The following is a 6,000-nucleotide window of genomic DNA, read 5'->3' as shown; positions in this document are numbered from 1 at the left end:
TGGAACCACCAAAACACCCAAACAGACAGGAGGGATGCTGCCGATGGAGAGAGCCCAGGGAGGCTGGGAGCTCTGAGCTAAGTGCAGACAGGCAGGCAGGAGCCGCGGGCAGGCAGGGCTGAGCGAGACAGAGGGGGAGGGAAGTCCAGAGCACAGCATGCCTTAGCCTGGCTTTTCACTTGCTTGTCTTGCCAGCCTGTTTCTCTGCCTGACTACATTGCTGCTGATTACATTGCTACTAGTCTTCCTGGGTGTCTCCCTACTTGTCTGTCTACCAGTGTATATTCTGGGATGGCCATCTGTGCCTTCTAGCCTGTGCCCATCTGAACTGCTCAGTGCCTGTGTGCTTGATCTGTGACTTTTCACCTGCCTCACTGCCCACTCACTTAACTGTCTACCTGCCGGCTGTGTGGTCGGCTAAATGTCTGGATCAGGTGATCCGTCGGCCATTCTGCCAGCATGCTTCCCTTCCTGCCTGGCTGCCTTCCTGGCTGCCTGCATGGCTGTTTGGCTGCCCGTCCTGTGCTTGGCTACTATTGGTTGATCAGTTATGTGGAGATCCCACATGTAGCAAGATGACCCACTCTGCCCTCCTTCAATTTAAATCACTGTTAAGGAAACACACTGTCGGTCGACAGTCGACAGAAAATAAACGTTGCTATAGACTTCCTCTCCGTTCTCTCATTGTCTTTCAATGGCAACTTCATTACAGATATGCTAAATTATGGTGCATGAAGTATGTCTGCTTTAACCCTCGCTTGCATTCTGCTCAGAGTAGTACTTTACTGTAACAGCCAATGATGGGGAGTGGATCTCTGAGTGAAACAGCATGACAGCTTAATGAGAGGGCTGACAAGTATGGGTTGTGGAGATGAAGTAAGAAGAAAAATGAATGTGCGTGTGTGTGTGTGTGTGTCTGCTCAGAGTCGGTTGTGCGTCATTGGTGTGAAGGGAGGCAGAGGTGCGTTTTATAATTACAGTTCTGCAAGATTTTAGCGCCATTTTTTCACCCCCCCAGGAAACACACACAATAGAAGATGATTTAAACTGTAGGAGCTGATTGGAGATTGCCGATGAATGGAGGTTACAATATATATATATATATATATATACAGTGCCCTCCAAAAGTATTGGAACAGTGAGGCCAATTCCTTTATTTTTGCTGTAGACTGAAAACATTTGGGCTTGACATCAAACGATGAATGTGAAACCAGAGATCAACGTTTCAGCTTTTATTTCCAGGTATTTACATCAGGATCTGATGCACAAATTAGAAAATATCACCTTTTTGTTCGAACCCACCCATTTGTCACGTGAGCAAAAGTATTGGAACATGAAACTGACAGGTGTGTTTTGTTGCCCAGGTGTGTCCTATTACATACATTATTCAATCAATAAATACCACTGAATGTCTACACTCAGGTTCAGATTGGGTAAGATAGGTTTTGTCTATGCAGACTGTATTCAGAGGTGAAAACAACATGAAAACCAGAGCGCTGTCTTTGGGTGAAAAACAAGCAATTGTGAGTCTTAGAGAAGATGGAAAATCAATCAGAGCCATTGCAGAAACATTGGCCATAGCCAGTACAACCATTTGGAATGTCCTGAAGAAGAAGAAAACTACTGGTGTACTAAGTAACAGACGTCGAACAGGTAGACCAAGGAAAACATCAGCAGTTGATGACAGAAACATTGTGAGAGCTGTAAAGAAAGACCCTAAAACAACTGTTAGTGAGATCAGCAACAACCTTCAGATGGCAGGAGTGAAGGTATCACTATCTACTGTTCGCAGAAGACTTCATGAACAAAAGTACAAGGGCTACACCAGAAGATGCAAACCACTCATTAGCAAGAAGAATAGGAAGGCCAGGCTGGAATTTGCCAAAAAGTACAGAGATGAACCTCAAAAATTCTGGGACAAAGTTTTATGGACTGATGAGACAAAGATTAACTTTTACCAAAGTGATGGAAAGGCTAAAGTTTGGAGAAAGAAAGGAACTGCTCATGATCCCAAACACACAAGCTCATCTGTGAAACACGGTGGAGGTAATGTCATGGCTTGGGCTTGCATGGCTTCTTCTGGGACGGGCTCATTAATCTTCATTGAGGATGTAACACATGATGGCAGCAGCAAAATGAACTCGGAAGTCTACAGAAACATTTTGTCTGCCAATTTAAGGAAAGATGCAACCAAACTGATTGGCAGAGCCTTCATCATGCAGCAAGATAACGACCCAAAACACACTGCCAAAACAACAAAGGAGTTCATCAGGGGCAAGAAATGGAAGGTATTAGACTGGCCAAGTCAATCTCCAGACTTAAACCCTATAGAGCATGCATTTTACCTGCTTAAGAGGAGACTGAAGGGAGGAACCCCACAAAACAAACAACAACTGAAAGAGGCTGCAGTGAAAGCCTGGGAAAGCATCAAAAAGGAAGAATGCAAAAGTTTGGTGACGTCAATGGGTCACAGACTTGCTGCAGTTATTGAAAGCAAACGATTTGCAACTAAATATTAAGTCTTATTCACTTAAATATGTTTTAAGTATATCTGTTCCAATACTTTTGATCACATGACAAATGGGTGGATTCAAACAAAATGTGATATTTTCTTAGTTGTGCATCAGATCCTGATGTAAATACCTGGAAATAAAAGCTGAAACGTTGATCTCTGGTCTCACGTTCATTATTTGATGTCAAGCCCAAATGTTTTCAGTCTACAGCAAAAATAAAGGAATTCGCCTCACTGTTCCAATACTTTTGGAGGGCACTGTATATATATATATATATATATATATAAGAGAGAGAGAGAGAGAGAGAGAGAGAGAGAGAGAGAGAGAGAGAGAGAGAGAGAGAGATATGGATACATGCGTGTGTATGGATATATGTATAGTAGATATAGATAGATAGATATATAGATAGATAGATAATAGACAGATAGATAGATAAAAGCAGAGAGAGAGGGGGCAAGGAAGAGAGATACATGTACATGAAAGAATAATGGCAGGTTGCAGAGTCAGTGGATGGTCAAAGACAGTTTCATCAGAACGAGGGCACAAACTGCATGGTGAGGGATGCCAACTCAGTGTGAAAACACATGTTTTCCAGATAAACAACATCCACGAGCATGTACTGTCTGAGATATAGCTGAATGAATAGTTACTCACAGCTTCTCACAGACAGGATTATGAATCAGCACCGAACAAGTTCGAGGAGACTGCAAAACAAACAGTGACTGTGAAGTTTAAACGTCCACACCAATTAAAAACAGTAAAGGAAAAACTCTGAATAATGAACCAGTCTGAGGAGAAGACAGAAGCATGTGTTGTTCCAGACCCAGTCTGTTTACTCCCCATAGTTCCCCGTTCTCTAACAACCGCCGGAGAACTCCGGATCCCATCAGCCCCCTCAGATCCGTATCAGCCAACCACGTCCTGTGCCCAGATTGTGATAAGTGAATTATCCCTTTCCTCCTCCTCCCAGGAGATTACAAACTCCAGTTCCCTTCCCTCTCCAGGGCATGATTCAACTCCAGTGAACCGCTACCGTGTACTGAACGCAGTTGTCGAATATGGACCTCCCATCTCTTGATGGCAATCTCCCACAGCAGCAGAGTTAGGGAGGAGGCTGAGGAGATGAGATTATTACAGTGTGTGACCCTAGAGTGCCACCTCACGCAAAAGAAAACAGCCAGTGACACTGTTCTGGAGTGGTACTGAATGTAGTAGTACAAGACTGTGTACAGCATCGTGATTCCAAGCATAGCACTATGGCTGTAAGAGGGGATGGACGCTGATCGCATTTTTATCCAATCAAGTTGGCATGAGAAAAGCGAGCGATTCAACTCCTGGGACAGGCGTCCACTGGAAACAAACAACCTCCCAGTCTGTATGTTGGCCGAAAAGTCACAACAGTCTTAATTGAAACCTCCACTTGGCTCCAAGCCTGAGGAACAACTCACAAATTGATTATTACCAGGGCTGCAAAGCCGTCCCTCCATGTAGGGCCTAAAGAAGAGGATGAGCCAGTGAAGATCTCAGGTAAATGTAGCATAAACGATTCACTATCCCCAGAGGGGGCCCTTGTGAAGTTCTGGATACTGTAACCTTTTTATTCATGTCACCCCCTGTTTCTCTTCAGCCTCCAGGAGAAGAGAGCGGGAGAAAGAACAGAGGAGAAAGTTCAGGCCTTGGGGGTGAACTTGAAGGAGATTAGTTTAATTTGCAGCAAACAGCAGAGGGAGAGAGAGGCTTATCGCATCATGAAAGAAAACTTTAAGCAAGCCGAGATATGGGCCAGAATTAAGGAGTTATTAATTGCATAGGCATATGAAAAAGACCTCCGAAAGTGACCTCCTCTAATATAGGGAATTGCAGAGGAGCGAGCGGCGTTGTGGTAATCTGCTCAGTGGTGCTTAGATGAATGTCAAGAGTATCTATCACCTCAATTAACCAGTCAGAGTGAGCTGTCAGGGTCTGACTGCTGCTGCCGACAGACTGTCTATTTGTGTGTGTGTGTGTGTGTGTGTATTTCTGCTCCGTGTGTCAGGGTAGTGAGGCACGTGTCTACTGGATGCTCTCCAACATAGCCCACACACACACAAACACACACACAAGACAATGTGCATAAGGGGAAGAATCTTCTTTGTGGTGTCTTCTTTGGACTCCATCTCCCTCTCCTCCGCCCTTTGATCCGGGCCGCAAGCGGAGCCAGGCTGAAGATGATCTCTGATCTGCCACATGCTGCCACAGCTCTGACACCTTCTAATGGCTCTTTCTATCATCAGGGAACCCCCTGGAGAATCCTGTCAACTGGACCAGAGGGGGCCTCTGGCAGTCGTGCGAGAGGGGCCGCCCTGGCAGAGATTGGGGAGACAGTCCCCTCAGTCTAAATCTGGTTTAACCTCCCAATGATTCAACAAACAGAACAGTTTGAAGAAAATTCTGGCCAATGTTAAAGTAGCACTGCAACTGCAATGTCAAATGTATAACTGTTTAGTGACTCTGGTGTCACAACTTGTAATAAAAAAATAACAGCGTTTCCAGGAGTATGACTGTGTGCTGTGGTCTCCCCCACTGCCTAACCATCAGTCAGTGCAAACTGCCCCTCTGAGACACCCATTGCAACACTTCAATACAGATGTTCGATTTATAAACATACAACCGTTGGTTTAAAGCAAAGGGCCAGGGGTCTGTTAGAATACCACACAATTATTCAGACTGCAAACGTTACAAAAGGAATGATCAGTATGTGTTCTTAAGGAGCAGATGGTTGCAATCCTGCCAGTGGTAACTACCTCTCAGTGATTATGCATGATGATGAGTCATTTCAAAGTACAGACTGTGCCATTAGGGGCTTTAATTAAAACACCATTCAGGCCCTTGTGACATTGTCTGCCAGTTTGGAAACAGACTCAATTTATCCATGGGGCCTTTCTGAGCCTTTCCCTGACACAAGGTTCACATGTCTGCCACATGAGTCTCCTTTCCCTTCTTTTAAGTACTTGTGTACACACACCCACACACACACTTACACACCCACATCCAAGCACACAGATGGCATGCACCTTGATGAAAACCAACAGCGCCTTGTGTGGTCGAGTGTCTAGACAAAGCATGGCCCGATGGTTGCATTTACAAAGGACAACGCTGGGATCGAGGGATACAGGAGGATCATGTGAGCGAGGGAGGCCATTCACTGTAGGTCGCTACAAGGCTGCCAAGCTCCTTCCACACACATGTGCTCATTACTGGGGCTGGAAAATCGAAAGGCATATTGTCATCTCTCAAGCATAGGCCAGCACTTAATGTGTGCAGAATTATATTCAGACGAGCACATTCAAAACATTTTCCAGTATGTGCCCATGGCTTGGTCTGTGGTGCCAGGTCCCAAAGGCAAACCAAAGGGAAGAAAGTCATTTTTCCACTTTTCAATCTCTCTCAGCGCAAAGACCCAATTTCGGAGGCTTTGTAGCGAAACACAAAAAGACGTTAATACAAT

Source organism: Hypomesus transpacificus, unplaced genomic scaffold (assembly GCF_021917145.1).
Source record: "Hypomesus transpacificus isolate Combined female unplaced genomic scaffold, fHypTra1 scaffold_204, whole genome shotgun sequence".
NCBI classification, from domain to species: domain Eukaryota; kingdom Metazoa; phylum Chordata; class Actinopteri; order Osmeriformes; family Osmeridae; genus Hypomesus; species Hypomesus transpacificus.
This window is presented reverse-complemented; position numbering follows the sequence as displayed.